At 34.1% G+C, this 18,045-nt stretch overlaps 1 protein-coding gene and 1 long non-coding RNA gene across 22 annotated transcripts in view; one reads left to right on the top strand and one right to left on the bottom strand.

The window, feature by feature from the left end:
* LOC308193528 (uncharacterized protein) overlaps positions 1–18,045 on the bottom strand; it is a 351,138-nt gene that overhangs the window by 173,998 nt on the left and 159,095 nt on the right. The gene's annotated exons all lie outside the window — the stretch shown is intronic.
* Positions 1–18,045, top strand: part of LOC308193561 — a 97,050-nt gene that overhangs the window by 60,681 nt on the left and 18,324 nt on the right. For 18 of the 21 annotated variants that reach the window (XR_013949742.1, XR_013949743.1, XR_013949744.1 and 15 more), the window contains 3 exons: positions 42–4,265; positions 4,826–4,913; positions 16,381–16,669. This is a non-coding gene — a long non-coding RNA (uncharacterized lncRNA). Of the gene's footprint in view, positions 1–41; positions 4,266–4,825; positions 4,957–16,380; positions 16,670–18,045 lie in introns of all 21 variants that reach the window. The other 3 variants (XR_013949752.1, XR_013949753.1, XR_013949759.1) reach the window with 3 other exon arrangements.

The raw sequence follows: 18,045 nt of genomic DNA, 5'->3' as shown, positions 1-18,045 counted from the left end.
ATTACAAGTGACAGGTTTTTGTTTGTTTGTTTGTTTTTCAGGAGATGAGAGATTCACAGATGGAAGTACCAACAACCTCTGATATGAAGTACTGGAAACCAGTTACAACGTATTTCTGAGGGAGCCCAATAAAAAAAAAAAATAATAATAATATAACTAACTGGAGAAAACATGCTAGCTTGAACCTAATTTAGGAGTAAATAATAAAGAAATACATAAATAAAATAGATAATAAGATAGTTACCAAAAACCAATATTAAGATCTAGAGAAGAATGGTTTTCAGCAGAGATCAAGAGATCTCTCATGTACATACACATTCTGTCTGTCTCTAATATAGGCAAAGGAAAAAAGAAGTTATAGAAAAGACAAAAATTACTGACAGCTTGCATCTAAGTAATATAGGTAGAAATAAAGAACCTTAGAACAAGAAAAACATCACTGGTAGTTCATTTTGAGAGTGACTTGTTTACCTCAGCATTTCATTATCTCTAAGTATTCTTTTCTTTAGAAAACAACTGTGTGCGTCTTTTAACATCCATGCATTTACAGATAGCACATTCATGTAATACTGGAACAGGTTATTTTTCTCACCCTATATACTGTATATCCTTATCATTTATACTGCATATTTGCATTATAAATAAACCTTGACTATAAGCCAACATACAAACTAATGCTGGTTTTCAAAATAATTAGTTATTCCATGTTGTGAGGACATAGATAGCATTGTTTTAGGATTGTACTTTAAAAACTGTATTTACTTCCTTGGGAAAAATCACGGGACAAAGCTTTGGCCACAGCTCAGATTTTTTTTTTAACTTCATTTTCTGTCTGTGAGACATTAAGGATTCCCCACCTCTATATTCTGGCTCCAAAACAAGTTTAATGGACCAAAAAGAACCAAGAAGGAAAAATTAAATAAAACAAACAAACAAACAAACAAACAAACAAATATCCAGCCCTTAAAGACCAGGACAAATAATGGAGGAGATCGTGAAGGGCATGTCTGGGAAAATGGTATCCAAGTTAATTACATATATTTAAAAAGGAATTTTTCCATCCTGTTCTGGATGATCTTGCCTCTTGCCTTGATCTGGATGATCTTGCCTCCTTATTTACACTGTTTTAATAACCTGACATAACGTATCTGAAGAAAACAGATTTACCTTATAACACTATTTGTATTGTTCTATTGTTCTAACTATTATTGTTATTACTCTTACTATTTATTACTCTGCATTGAACTCGGTACTTCAACCAACATCTTGGGCTATGTCTTTTATCAACATAATTAATAAAGACAATTCTGTCCAAAGTTAGTAAATAAGCAATATTAATCAATCACACTCTTTGCCAAGAATGTTTCAATGGAATGAAATATCATATACTCAGGGAAATTTTATCTATTTCAATTCACCATACTTTTCACTTTATTTATTTTATTTTCAAAAATCTCAGAGAGTTAGCAATTCTATGTCCTTTACAATTTCTTTCAAATAAGCTTTTGAAAAAATTGTCTTCACAATTTCTTTCACAGAAGCTGAAGATACGTGATCTCAGATGACTGACTTTTTAATGCTACTACCATTTTATTTTTACTTTTAACAGTGATTGCATCCGATTATAACTTCAAAATAGGCATATTTAACTTTTTTGAAGTTCATGGATATTCCGTATTTTCACTTCCCGTTTAATGTCTCCAATTTTGATGGGATTGTTTGTCTGTCTGTAGAAAAGTATATCTTATTCTTTACTTATGAGGCCAATTAAAAGATGACCATTCCAGGGGATTATATATCTTCTCCGGTGACTGTGAACACCTATATTGTATTCATTTGATATATTAAAGTTATTATATCTACAGTATCATTTGAAGTTGGCTATGCCTGCAAGAAGTGCAAACTTTGGAAATGGAAATGAAAACACATGATTAATGATGTACACTGACTTTTTTAATGATGTAAGGAGTATTCTTATTTTGATCTTATGTTTCTTCTTGAAACTAGATTTTTGTGGCAATTGCACTCAGGACATTCTATGGTTCTATAATTCTGTCATGTACGATACTGAGTGGGAACGATGTCATAATTTCTCAGAATTCCTACATACAATGAACATAAATATTCCTTTTGTCCATCCTCTGGCTAATTTTTTCATCATTATTTCAGTAGCTACTCACTTCAAAAATTCTTCTGGTAGTTTATCTACCTAAAGTGTTTTCAAAAAAAAAAAAGCACATCAGCTCTTCCCTTGAAATGCATTGTTCTGTCATTTGACAATGTGCTGAATGCCTGTTAGGTGCAGAATATTTTTGATTGATGGAGAACTCTCCATCTTAGTTGATATCACTCACTTCAAAATATATATTTTTTATGTTATGAAAGTTGGTAATAGAAAAACTTTTGGAAGCATGGCTGGAAAACCCAAATTTAACATTATTTCTGTTTTTATGAATCTTAAATTCCACATGGTGTTCAGCCGCCTATTGTTCTGAATTACTACTATTCTTTTCAGTCGTTTGTATGGTATTATGCATCCTGGTGTCCTCCCTGTTTCATTATTCACTGATTTCCTGTCTGTGTGTGGTGGGTTAACCTTGGCTAGTTGCCAGATGCCCACCTCTCTCTCAAGTCACTCTCTCTCTCCCTCTCCTCATATGGGCAGGAAGAGAAAATCTGATGAAAAAACTCATAGGTAGATATAAGGACAGGGAGATGGCTCATTTTGATCAATATGATCATGGGCAAAACAGACTCAACTTGGAGAAAAATAATTTAATTTGCAAATTATAGTAATTTAAAACAAAAAATATTATAGAATATTATACAATTATTATAAAATTATATAATTATAGAATCAAAAACAAAACTAAAAACACCTACCCACCCTGCTTCCCAGGCTCAACTTCATTTCCAACTTTTCGACCTCCTCCCCCATCCCAAGTACCTCGGGGGAGTGTGTATTCTGATCAGTTAATAACACTTTGTTTCTGCCACTCTCTTCCTCACACTTTTCCTGTGCTCCCACATGGGTCTTTCTCATGGTCTGGAGTTTTTTAAGAATATGTATAAAATATAATGTTTTTAGTGTGCAATACCTCCAATTCAAATCAATAATAACTGTGAAGAAGTAATAAGTACCTAGTAAATTATATGTTATATATATATATATTACATATGCAGTGAGTTTTTAATGTAATTGAAATCACAGCTGGAAGACAGACAACCTAAATTTTGTATCTATTTGCAGATGATAAAACTGTGGTGCATATTTACCTAAATTCTGTATTATTTCACTTAATGCAATCTGCACTTGAGGGACATTTTTTTTTCTCTTTGACATATTAATATGTCTGCCTTAATGGGGATAAAGATTGGAAGAAATGCTAACATATGTAAAAATGAAGAAGGCTAGAAAAATCTAAGCATTAAATCCTTTTAAAATAGTTTTGTTGGAAGTATCTCACTTTTTCCTCAGCCCAATTAAGTGAGATGAATCATTTATCATCATTGATTGTATCAACAGTGCTTTCAAAATGATGGAATACCAGGACTAAAACAGCTTGTGCAATATGCGTCATCATCTCACTATTCTGTTTGAACATTAAAAAGCATAGGAGAAATAAAGGTTTCTGTTCTCAAGGTCTATACGCTTATACGAGGAGAATTAAAGTTTCTATTTTCTTCTACAAGGTCACAGAACTATTTCTTACATATAGAATGTAAGTTGCAAAATAATTTACATAATTTGGAGGATTAAAAATAAGATGATAGGTGAAAATGCTAATACCAGTATAATATTTAAGTATATTTAATATTTAATATTAAAATTATTTATTAATATCTAATATTTTAAACCATGTTTAATGAGCGCAATAGAAAACACTGTGAATTCTGACATGTATTATACTGCCAAGGAGAGTTATTTAAAAAATAACACTACTATTTGCCTGCTTTTCTATATACTTGAACAAGTCACATATAAGACGAAATATTTTGACTGTAAGAAAGTTCTGAGTTGGTTGTGATCACTATTTAGACCCCTCTCTTTTCCAGTGGTGTAAAGAGTCAGTATTGGAGACTGTTACAATAGGCAACCCATTTTTTTCAGTATCAGTGGACTTTGGGTCTCACATGAGAGGATATATTTCTTTGTCTTGATGTCATGTTGAAAAATGTGTTTTCCACTCTTGCAGGTATCATTAAGGGGAGCACTGTGTTTATGGTACCTTTCTGTACTGATTGGACCATCTCTATTGACACAGGTGAGAAAACTCATAATAACCTGTTACATCTTTCAATGATCATGTAGGCACAGCATTTCTAAAAGGATCACGCACATTTTCTAATACACCAATTTTCTATGAAGGTGTAAAAATCCCATCACATTTTGGAAAGCAAACGTAATGCCAGTAAAATTATGTAATTTTCAAAAAAATAAAAAAAATAAAAAAAAAAATTGTATTTCAGAAAACTCAAACTCAAAAATAAACTTTTTATTAGAGATATTATTTCTGTTGTTAAAAGAAAAGGTTTTGCTTTGTTTTTACTTTTTAAGTAAGACTTGTTCAGAGCATTATTTTGCCATAAAATAGACTGAGAATGTCTTTGATACATTTATTGCATTGTATTTTCTTGGAACACAGCTGCACAGTGTTTCATACCTCTGTGGGAAGCTTCATGTAGTGTCAGTGTTTGAAAGGTTAATGGCATTTACTGCATTACTAATCTATTCTTTAAACCACTGATTAGCATTGAAATTGATTCCCAACTCTTCGTGGTTGAAATGGCATTAATCTAGTCTCTTCTATTAAAAATGTTACAGGTTTCTCATGTTACCAGGTGATAACACTTCATTAGTTCGACGGCTTCCATTGTTCTGTCCTTCATTAGAACACCTATAAATGTGAGCAGTGAGTAAATCCTCAGTATCTTCATTCAGAAAGAAAATTTATAGTAAGTTGTCATTAAGTGCATTTGGAATGTGAAGGGCAAGTATTTTTTGTAACTGTCAGCTACCCAAAAGTATGGATACCAACATTAAGTTCTGGTCACAGAGAGAAATTATTATCGTTCTAAAAATTGTAAATAAAGAAACTGAGATAGATAGGTAAATAGGTAGGTAGGTAGGTAGGTAGGTAGGTAGGTAGGTAGATAGATATAATATTCCTTAGCCAGACCGAACAGTCACATCCTTTCATTGAATGGATATAAACCCTGATTCACTTGGAAAAAAAATGGAATGAATTTCTACCAAATATATTAAAGCAAAATAAATATATATATATATACAGAAATCAAATGGAGTAAAAGATCAATTAAAAATAAATTGAAGCTATAGTTAAAAAATCCTGAAATTAAAGATGAGAAAACTCTTATATTTACCCCAAACTCTGCAATTTTCAGACAACAGAAAACTTCATCTGTTGAGACAGGAAAGATGAACAATGAACCACAAAGAAGGAGAAAAAACAGTATATGGTAGAAATATACTGCTTTAACAACACGTTTTAATCACCTGTTATATCACTAGAATTCTTGTTATATCCATAGATACATTTGGATATATAAAATAAAAAAATATAAGGCAGTATTTTAACATTTTAGATTCATAATTTCTGGTAGCAGATTTCTGAAATAATCCTGAGAAATGTTGCTTATTGTTATTTGCATGGAAGGAAGATAAATATATAGGCAGAAAGACAGACAGATAAAATTTCTTAGCAGATGGTGGCTTAGATGTCAGAGAAAGTAATGACCTGTTTCTGAATAGCTGAGAAAGAGGTGATATCTCGGGGGGGTTGCTAAGAGAATGAAAATTAAGCAGATGGTTTCCATTCTCACCCACAGTTGAGGTGTTACAGTAGTATTATTTCATCACAATTCTGTAGCTGAAACAGTAATTATTCATTCTTCTGTTTTTTTTGTTTTGTTTTGTTTTGTTTTGTTTTGTTTTTATGACTTTGCAAAGAGCAGAATAAAATAAATTCTACCTTGCTGGCCATAGTACTTTCTGCTTTTAATACCTAATACTAAAATTATTAGATATTATTGCTTTCAGATTTGAATATTTTCAGTAAGGATTAAAAATGTATACAGATTTCTTAGATAAAATAATAATAATAATAATAATAATAATAATAATAATAATAATAAATATTGGACCACATTAGAACTTTGCATATATGTTTTCTGTGATGATGCTTTTGGTAAAATCATTTCCCATTTCCTAGACTAACTCTATTGTGGATTTTTAGCAAATATGAACTACTTAATGCAAGTACTTTTATTGAAATATAGCTCAAAAGATTAGAACAAACATAGGAAAACAGTCTTTTACAGTCATTGATAAAAATTTATCATCTACTTTTGTAGTTGAATCCTAGAAGATCATATTTGCAAAGTTCAGGATAGCATTGGTGTATACTAAGAAATGAAAACCTATAGCAATAGTGCTCAATTCATACTCATCCTGAATTCTCTTTAAGAAACTTTAACTTGTATGACTCATTAGATTCTTTAATACTGCCAATCTAGCAAATTCTTAACATATTCTAGAGTTCTAACAATAGCAACCTAAATTTTAATATAGTCACTTTTGAAGTAATAAGAGATTCAAACTGTTCCAGTAGGAGAAAGATCCATTATGCAACATATTGCAGAACCTTAAAATAGGTATTCTTGCTTTTATTTCAGATATTGGTGGTAGTCAGGGAAATTTGACTGACCAATGTGCTTTATTGCTGGCTCAAGACTAGAGGAAAGAGTTAAAAATAAAGAAGGACTTCTTTTAACCTCTGCAAGCAGATTTCATAATATGGTTATTATGGCAGCTCTGAGCAATAAATGTTAACACTTAATGATTTCTTTAAGCTCCATGAACTAAATCTAAGAAAGGGAATAATGAATCAATGTAGTAGTGATGCAACATCCTATTTTCAAATATCTTGTCCTTGGAACTTTATTGAAAATGCATCTTATCTGGGTAAATGAGCTATGAAATGTCTGGAGTTAAGACAGTTCTGAACAGAATCCAAAAGAGCCCCCATTTTGAACAAGATGCCATAGGATACAGAATATACTATGAAGTTTCTAGAGCTAGACAAAAGGAAATGGGACATATTTTCAACTCTGAATTCTGTTGTGCAATGTGCTTTTTTTATAAACACAGAGTGCTTTTGTGCATCTGGAAACTTAAGTAACTTGTGCCCATTCTTAGATGGACATTTTAGATTTAAGTTGTATTTCTTCCTTTGTTCCTATTTTACTATTCTCCCATTGTCTACAACCCTGTAGAGGTTAAGGTGCTCACAGTAACTCAAGAAACCTAAGCCCAATTCCTTCCACTTCATGGGATTTGAAATTTAAAGACAGAGCTACTCCGTATTAGGGGGAAACAAAATAAAACAAAACAAAACTAGAGTAAGAAATGACTTAAACTGGGAAGAAGACAATGCAAAACTAAGTGAAGCTCTATTGCAGTGCAGTTACAGCATTCAGTGCATAAAGTGTGACCTTATTTTCTTATACAATTATTGTTATGTAGTTTATGTTGAATATCTGTCTAAGTGCATATATATTTGTTGGAAGAGAAGGGATGCAGGACTTCCACTGTGCTAGAAGTCTTCTAGGACCTACAGAAGTGAGTGTGCTCTCTCCCATTGGGTGAAGTTGGCCACTTGTACCAAGAAGAATATGAAACTGTTCCTTCCGTAAATAGCTACAGCCTAAATCTGGAACCCAGTGCCTGCACAATTCTCCAGAAATGAAAAATACCAGTAGCTGGAGGCAAAAATGCATGATTCATCCTCTTACAAGAATAAGCACTAGGCAGGAGAGCCTTTTTCCTTCAGGAATACACACTTGTATTTGTGTAATACTCCTTGTCCTAGAGTATTGTAGTTTTTGGCAGTTCCCACAGGAAGGATGACTCTTGTGAGATAAGGACCTAGAGAGATATGATGGGTTAACCTTGGCTGGCCACCAGGTGCTCATCAAACCATTCTCTCACTCCCCCTCCTCTGCAGGAGGAGGTTACTTCAGAACCCAAGCAATAATGAATGCCCCCACCCCTCCTTTCTCTTAGTTTTTATTACTAAGCATGATATCATATAGTGTGGAATATCCCTGTGGTCAGTTTGGGTCAACTGTCTCAGCTACATCCCCTCTCAGCTTCTTGCTCACTTCCAGTCTTGTGGACCTTGGGGAGGAGAGGGAGCAGAGATACAGCCTTGACACTGTATGAACACAGCTCAGCAATAGCCAAAATATTTGTGCATTGTCAACATTGTTCTAGCCATAAATGCAAAGCACAGAACTATATGGACTACTATGAGTAAAGTTAACCCAATCCCAGCCAAACCCACTACAAGGGATACCATTAGCCTCATCTCAATCATTGAGAAGGTGAAGGAACAGCTAGTCCTGAACAGCGTGAAGTACAAGAATCTCTTCATGCCTGACCAACCTGGTAAGCTTCTATAATAAAATGACCGCTCTGATGGATGAGGGGAGAGCAGTGGATATTGTCTATCTGGACTTCAGTAAGTTTTTTCTTTCTCTCTTCCATAAGATCCTCACAGACAAATTGTAGATGTGTGGGCTGGGTCGGCAGACAGTGAGGTGGATCAAAAACTGGTTGAATGGCAAGGTCCTGACGGTGGTGATCAGTGGCACGAATAATGAATGTCCCATGCCCCATCCCTCCTTTCCCTTATCTTTTATTGGAGGAGAGAAACTAGGAGTGAGTGACCCCAGGGGTCAATACTGGATCCACTCCCGTTTAACATCTTCATTTGTGATTTGAATGGTGGAGCCAAGGGTACCCTCAACATGCTTGCTGATGACACAAAACTGGAGGGAGTCACTGATGGACCAGAGAGTTGTACTGCCATCCAAAGAGATCTTTCCCCTCTATTCAGCACTTGTGAGGCTACATTGGGTGTACTGTGTCCAGTTTGGGGCTCCCCAGTACAAAAGACATGGACACACTGGACTTCTGTAGAGCCATGATGATGATGAAGGGACTGGAAAAAAAAAATGGATTAGGCACCTCTCCTACAAGGAAAGGCTGAGAGAGATGGGACTGCTGACTCTGAGAAAAGAGAAGGCTTGGGGGGAACCCATCAACTTATACAAATACCTGAAACAAGAATACAGTGAGGATGGAGACATTTTCCAATGGTGCCCAGTGACAGAACAAGAGGCAACGGGCACAAACTGGAGCACAGGAGATTCTGTCTGAACATCAGGAAATAGTTTTTTTGTTTTGAGGGTGACTGAGCACTGGCAAAAGTTGCCCAGAGAGGCTATGACATCTCCGTCCTAGTAGATATTCAAAAGCCATCTGAGCATGGTCCTGACCAACATTCTCTAGGTCACCCTGCTTGATCAGGACTAGAGTTGGGCTAGATGACATCCAGAGGTCCCATCCAACTTCAACCATTCTGTTATTTTATGATGGAGGGTGCTTAAATTTAGCACAGTTTCGCAAATATGATCCTCTTGACTGAGTTAGGTTTTAATGGCAGGAGAGGAAATTGAAGAAAGCTTTTCACATTAGTATGCTATACAAAAGGGTGAGAAGCATCCCCACAAATTTGAACAATTTCTGACAGTCAGGTACAGGGCCAGTCAATAGCACTCTGGAAAGACTTCCAAGTTCAGCCCATAAAGAATACCTTAAGCTGTTAAGAACACCCTGATACCCATAAAAATAGATTTGAAATTGTGGACTGTAGCCCTAGCTATATAGATTAAGCTACTTGTGGGTAAGTGCAGAAGCAGAATTTTCAGTGCCTAGGAAGGTACTGAAAGAGAGTCACAAAGAGGCAAGAGTGATGCACTTTTCTAAATTAAATATCCCACACAGACAGTCACTCCTTAGTCCTTGGAATAAATAAAAAAGAAAGGAAAGAAAGAACCACTGAGTGTTACACGCCCAATACTGAATGTTCAGTCGTAAGAGGAACATTTTGAATTCTGTTATTAGAAGGGGTTAACAACACCTGGCACAAATTTTGATGTTGCAAAAAAGTCTGGTAGATAACAATTTCTGATAAGCATTGACTGTTAAAACAATAGCATAACGTACCAAGTAATTCTTAATGCTGTATGAAGTAACAGCAGTATTAATACAAGTATCTTTAACATCAACAACAAACCTAAATTGTTTAACCACTTTATTGATCAACAAAATAGTATCTCTGTAATGTAAGAGATGTAACTCCACATTTTTTTCCCAGTAAAATAAATAACCTTACTGTGCACTGGGCAGGGTCAGAGATTGTCAAAGAGTGCAGCTGCTGAGAGAGAAATAAAATAGATTTTCTACCTAAGGACTGTTTCATTATGCCAGACAACACTTTGTATTGATTCTTCTCTATTTATTTCTAATTTTGTTGTCCCTGATTGAGCTGAGCTCTAAATCTTGCGATGGCTTACATGCTTTTGGGATGCAGCATTGTTGTGTGAAGTGCAAGGTAGCAATGTTCTTATTTTAAGCTCTAATTTAGTCTGATTTACAACAAATTAGTCTTTCTAAACTAGTATTTTAGTACTTAGAGACCATTGGTTTCATGTTTTCTATAATATGGGTAGAAATTTCTGTACTGAGAAGTCAGTGAAGGTTTTTGTTAGCTTCACAAGGGCCTTGGCATTGGCCTAATCATTTTATAAAAGTAATTTGACGCTTTTCATTTTTTATGACAATTAAAAAAAAAAAAAAAAGAGCATAATTTCAGATTTCAGTAGCTTATAGGAAATAGAAAAGGGCCATGTAGCTTTTTATTAGCCTTTTCTTGATATAAAATAAATGCTGAATTACAGTACATTTCATTTATAAAATTACTTTTGCTCCCTATTTTTATAGAGCAAAAGTACATTTCCTTACAAGTGATGATTATTCAAGAGCAGGAATGGAAAAACAGGTTCCTGGTCAGGAGAGACACACTGACAGAAGATCCAATTGCATGATAATTCTATGTTTTAAGAAAGTGTCCAGAAAGGAAAAATAGAATACATTACTAAGTGTAAAGGAGCTGTATTGCCATCAATGTCATCAATATTACACAGTACCCTTTCCTGGCAAAATACATCCCTCTTGCTCATGCAATGTATCCAGCTATGTAAATGAAAGAAAATAAATTGTAACCATTTCTTAATGGGCTATGAATTTTCAAAAGGAAAAAAAAAAAAAAGGACGAAAGAAAAACTAAGAAGAGGAAAATTATGTGTAAAAAGTATAATCTCCAATCTAGTAAATTTCATTTATTTTATTGTAGATGATACAGATGATCACTCTGGGATTCAAAGACTGCTAGATGGTATTTTATGAATCTAGTTGGCATCTTTAAAAATTGCTCTCAAAATGAGAGAAATAAAACCTTCTCAGGGAGGGAGGAGGAGATAGCGGAATGCATTCTCACTTATCTATGTTAATTTTTAACAAATTTTGCAGTGGTGTATTTACACCCCTTCATATATCTGCATAAAGGCTTTTTGTTTTGGGAGATGTATTATAAAGAGAAAAGAAGTACATTTAGATCTTGAAACAAGTTTTAAATAGTTCTTAAATGTAGAATTCATATTTTATCTAATTCGTGCTCCTAAAATTATTTGCTAATCATGTTCTCAATGTCTTCAATCACACAAAGGTCATTCTGGAAGAACGTAGTCTCTTAGTAGATAAAAGTCTACAGAGAAAAGCTTCTTCATCCCTCTGTTGTCATATTTTCATTATGGATGACTTGGTAAATAGCTTTTGCAAATGAGATAAGTAAAATTGTAAAGATGTGTATATATATATATATATTGTTTTGCTTTGTGCCTTTCTTTCATCCTTACATTGGTTAGAAATGTAATTTTATTTTATTTATTTATTTATTTATTTTTACAGTCATGACTTACAAACCAGCAAAACTCTGAAGCATAGATTTGGCATAGATTTGGCTATCCTTTGAGTAGCACACTTAACTGAGCTTGGAAGAAAATCCATTCTAGTATCTGGCTCTTTATATGAAATTGGCTAATGGTCAATTTATCCACTTAGCTGTCCACATTTTACTCTAATGAAAGTTCGGATAGAATGGCAATCCACTTTTGCACACCCATCCCATAGTATGTGGTTGGCCACAGATAAGAAAAGAGCTGTCTGCAGAGTCTGGAAGCTAGCTTGAGTTCAGGCTGCCTATCAACACCAATTGTCTTTGAAGAACTGTGGTCAAAGTTTCTCTGAGAAACCCTGTCTCTCACAAGCTGACAATAAGCATGCATATGTGTCTACGATGAGATGTAATAGGCATCAAAAGTGCCATTGTCTCTTTTTGCCTTAAATTCTGCAGAAGAAGGAGAAGGGGAAGGGGAAGGGGAAGGGGAAGGGGAAGGGGAAGGGGAAGGGGAAGGGGAAGGGGAAGGGGAAGGGGAAGGGGAAGGGGAAGGGGAAGGGGAAGGGGAAAAGTTTCTGGTGGAGCAGAAAGAATAAAGTAAAAGTAAAGTAAAAGAAACTCAAGAATTATAGAATATGTCAGCATTTCAAAGCTATGAGTGAGTAGTGCCTAGGATCAGAAGAGATTATCCTGCAATTTTATTTTGGTTTTGCTTAATGGAGGAACTGCAATTCATCTCTTCTACAGAACTAGTGAGATTTCCCCAAACTCCAACCACAGCTTTTTGGAGATATTCTGCACCCTTTAGATGCAAGTAGCTGAAGCTTTGGCTTAGATATTGACTATCAAATTCAGCAATTTCATTAATTATTGATTTCATAAAAGAAAAGAACTATGTGATATTTTAAAAACTAGCTATTTTAGAAATAACTTGTCAGATTATACATTGCAAGGTATCACTTACACAAGGAACAGCAATTTGGTATTGTCAGACACTCAAGAGAAAAGGTGAAGATATAAACATTCCTCTCTATTTATTTTCTACTCTAATCTATGAGTCATTTCTCCTCCTGTACTTCTCTTGCTTACCTTTCCCATTAATGCTTTGACTAGTATATCACTTTCATTTTATACCTTTTTGGCACTAAGAAAAAGGATGCCCATCTTTGCTCTCTTATTTTGAAAACGAAACCATGTTCTGGCATGTTGAGATGAAGGGGGCTGGTGATAGTAAAATATTTTGAAGATATCACAAACTGTTGAGAAAGTTGTGTGATTAGCCTAGTACTGATCTCTTCTTGTGAAATTCATGGCTTATAACAACTATACAGATCTGTGAACCCCTGACTGGACATATGTTCTATAAAACAGTCTAAGATACGGTATTGTACCACCTGTTTTCATGTTACTCTACAGATGTTAATGTCTTTAGGTTACCTTAGGGAGGATGAGGTATGTCAAATGGATTCTAGTTCAGTCTTTGGATTCTGTGAAAGAATGAAAACACATAGATTGAAATCCACATTCTAATGATGTTAATGGGAAATTTGCTATAAATGTTAGTGGAGCAGGTTTTGACACTGGTACAATTCACCCTGTTATACACCACAAGGTACAGTCGTATCATGATTGTTCCACCTTTCTTCTTGCGCAATGATTTTTATTTCATTTTTCATTTCTTCCCAGGTTCATTAAGTGAAATGTTGAATCTTCTAAATCTAAATTTTCCTTTCCTTTTCCTTCCTAATGTCATCTTACTATGAAAACTTATATAATACACAAAAATATGAGGTCTATAGGTCTTTTCCTCTTCTTTCTGAAACATCTTATTTTGACTATTGTTAACAAAAAGCAACTCCACTTTTTTTTTCCTAGCAAAAACAACCAGCTGTTTTAAACCTGTGTTTAGGATATAACACAACTAAGTTTTCAAAAACCGTCAAGCCAGCCTCCATTAGTGTGTAAGTAACAATGAAATCAGTCATAGAATAGGACCAAAATAATTCTGGAGCAGACTACAAGTAATTAGACTCTTTTCCTCAGTAAACTTGATTTATATAAACGATATTTCTTCTTTTTGAAAATCCTTTTTTTTTTTTTTTTTTTTTTTAAGGAATCTGAGAAAAGCCGGATATATCTAAAGATCTCAAACACCAAAGAGAAATGCCACTTTCTTTTTTTTGTATCCAATACCTAGAATGTACTGTCTCCTAATCTTTTCAGGGTTAGAAACGGAAAGAATTTGTCAAAATCCTCCCTACCAATATGAAGTGAAAAGTGATTTTCACTTTTTCATAAATGAAGTGAAAGTGATTTCTGATCTACTTTTGTGTATATAAATGAGAAATGAGATTTCTGAAACTATGCAGTTTCTTAATCTAGGAGAAAAGTAAACACAAAAGTAAAGTTTAAAATTTAAACAAAAATTTACTCAGGCTAATAGTAATGTGTCAACTTTTAAAGAGTGGGAGTGATCAAACAACTGGAACAATTTACTAAAGAATGTAATGATTTCTTTGTTACTTCGAGTCTTAAGAGAAATCAATCATTTGAAAGAACATGCTTATTTTCTGCAGAAAATGTAGCCTTTATTTTTATTTTTTTTTCTTCATGAGAAATTCCCACATATATTTTGCAATAGGTTGAACCAAGTTTTTCCATATAGATCTCTCTGGAATGTAAATTCTTAATAAAGAAAAGAGAAAAGAAAGAAAATAAGAGAATTCAAAGATGCAACATTTGAAAATTCACTGGTCACTTCAGTGTCCATGTAAACCTCACTGAAAAATTAAAAATTGTTAAATTATTTTTAAAAATAAATTATTAAAGAAAAAAATATTGGGAATTCTTTTGTACCCCATTTTTAAAGTGCACTTTTGTGTTTGTTAGTTGTTTATTTTTACTGTAAAAATGTTTCCATGCCTTGCATCAGTTACATGCTCAGTAATCAGTTGATCTACACTAGAGTGTAGATCAAACTACAAATGAGATGGATGCTTTTAAAGAATTCACAATGACTGTAGCTGAGTTAAGCATGTAGGAGGCATTAGGAATTGCATAACTTTCTGTAGTCAACAAGGAAAAACTGCAACTCCAGTGCCAAACTTTATGTGTGTGTGTTTCATTTTAGGAGTACTTATATAAAACTATTTGATTTATTTTACTATCTCTTGAGTAAAATAAATAAATAAATAAATAAATAAATAATAATAATAATAAATAAAAGATGTGAATTTAAGGACTATTTATAAAAACAAACAAACAAGCAAATTTGAAATTCTGAACTATTTCCTTATTCCATGGTGATAAACTGTCTTTACAATCTACAGATATACTCAATGTTACCTCACAGTTTTTTTTTTGTTTTGTTTTTTTTTTTTTCTGCTGTAAGTGAAAATATAGCTTTCTTAAATATCTATAATCTGTATATGGAAGCTGTAACTAAATCATAACATCATGAGAAAATGGCCACAGAGATTTGTAAATAACCCACAATGGTTTTGTGAAGTGCATAGTAGACTTTAGATTTTTCTTATAACCCCCCCAAATTATTACTGTCTTTAGTCTTCAGCTTATATATACATTAAAAGATAACCACCAACAAAGTTAAATGTATATGTATGTATGTATGCATTGGAAATCTGTGTTGGGAGAGCTGTACATCATTCAAATACTGAAAGCTTTCCTTCCTGTACAGACACTGCAAAGAAAAATAGAAAAATCATTCAATTTCATCCTCAGGGAGTGTTATCTATTTAAGGCTGCCTAATGTGGAAAAAGTCCTGAGTAAGCACAGCAAAATATAGTGGTTTTAATCTCCAAGACACCTTTAAAGCTATATAAAAGGATTATTGCTTTTATGAGCTTCTTTTAATACTGTATCAATATTGATCTTGTCATGCAATTATAAAAGACTCCCCAAACCTTTTTTCCTGGTGGTGGAATAGAATTGTTTCAGAATTACTTATAGGTGTGTGGGTTTTTTTGGTTTGTTTGTTTGGTTGGTTGGTTTTTTTAGTAAGCAAGAATGAAACGTGTTCAGATTTTTCTTTCAGTTTAGCACTTTTCATGTCCTCCAACTATAGTCACAAAGAAAATCTAATTTATTTTCCATGAGTATAAAGTAAGGGCCAGAGTCAATAAAATTGCCTTCCAACATCTTAGTCACAAACACCGGATAAAAACAGGCAAAAGAATTTGAATGATTATATTTACATTTAATTAACATTTGGCAGCCTAGCAAACTCTCTGGTGGTTAGTACCTGGATAATGCCAGATCTCTATTTCCAGGATAGGAAACTGGTTCATTTGACAGTGGTTTTCTATCTTTAAAAGAAAGTCCAAGACCATGACATACAGCTGAAATAAATACAGTTAAATATGCATCTTCTTTCTTATAATCTGCAGAAAAATACTAAAAGTAGTTATTTTTGTTTTGTGAATATATATATATATTTCTAGGTCTTTCCTTCTTTTCATTCCTATTTTTTTCTAGGTCTTTGCTGAGAAGCTCGGAAATACCACACTGTCAAAGAGAACAATGGGAAGAAATGCCTTCAAAACTCAACTCATTTGGGAGAATATATTTCAGTGCCTCAGGGCCATACACAGCATTCTATGGCGTAGACTAGTACTGGGGCATACCCCTCATAACTCTTGCTTCAGAAAGTCTTCTATGTATATAACACACTCATACATGCATAGATACACAGAGCACAGCAAGAATCTAATAAAAATAACCATTATGATCTGATGTCAAACTGAAATCATGGAAAATTTGCTAGGTAAGTACTAAACAATATTATAATAATAAGTTCTATACAATTAATTGAGATGCTTGATGAACCTGATCTCCTTCTATGACAAAGTGACTTGCTTGGAGGATGAGGGAAAGGTGGATGAGGGAAAAATAAGAAACGGTGTGGCCAGCAGGGCTAGGGAAGTGATTGTCCCCCTTTATTCGGCTCTGGTGAGGCCACACCTCGAGTACTGTGTTCAGTTTTGGGCCCCTCACTACAAGAAGGACATGGAGGTGCTTGAGCAAGTCCAGAGAAGGGCGACGAAGCTGGTGAGGGGTCTGGAGAACAAGTCTTATGAGGAGCGGCTGAGGGAGCTGGGGTTGTTTAGCCTGGAGAAGAGGAGGCTCAGGGGAGACCTCATCGCTCTCTATAGGTACCTTAAAGGAGGCTGTAGCGAGGTGGGGGTTGGTCTATTCTCCCACGTGCCTGGTGACAGGATGAGGGGGAATGGGCTAAAGTTGCGCCAGGGGAGGTTTAGGTTGGATGTTAGGAAGAACTTCTTTACCGAAAGGGTTGTTAGGCATTGGAATGGACTGCCCAGGGAGGTGGTTGAGTCACCATCCCTGGAGGTCTTTAAAAGACGTTTAGATGTCGAGCTTAGTGATATGGTTTAGTGGAGGACTTGTTAGTGTTAGGTCAGAGGTTGGACTAGATGATCTTGGAGATCTCTTCCGATCTACATGATTCTGTGATTCTGTGACTCTTTTGAAATAAATACAGCATTATTTTATACTGTCATGTTCTCAAGTGAAAAAAAAACATATATATATATATTTTTTTTGTACAGAATAAATTCAGTTTGTTTACTCTTCCCCAGAAAAGTCAAATTTACTTTTTTTCTAATTTTTTACTAAACGCTCATGGGAATTTGGACAAGTTTCATTTGAAAATAAATCTATACATATTTCTTTACAGTACACTTTACCTTCTCCTGTTAATGGAGCAAATACCAAATATACAATAATTGCGATCATGAATATGACAGACTTCTCAGTTAAATTTTGATTACTTTCACAGAAAAAAAAAAAAAAAGACTATTTTCTCTTTGCAAACAGTAATTTCCATATGCTTTCGAGGAGAAGCAAATCTTACGTAGTTTACTTAGAATATATTTAGCCCATTCTTTGCTTGCCTTTGGCACATGCTATTAATTCCTATAATAAATGATGAAATGCTCCATCATTCTACTGTATTTTCAAGTATGTACTATATATTTACATATTAAGGTGATTTTCAACATAATTTATCAAGTCAATTCACTGGTCCTATAATAATAAATATATTCTGTAGGGCTAATTTCAAGACAAAGTAGTCATTTCATTCTTCAGCGTAAATGATTAGACTTTTAAACTCACTGAATC

The sequence above is a fragment of the Anser brachyrhynchus genome (genome assembly GCF_964034855.1).
Source record: "Anser brachyrhynchus genome assembly, chromosome: 1".
Taxonomy (NCBI): Eukaryota; Metazoa; Chordata; class Aves; order Anseriformes; family Anatidae; genus Anser; species Anser brachyrhynchus.
This window is presented reverse-complemented; position numbering and strand designations above follow the sequence as displayed.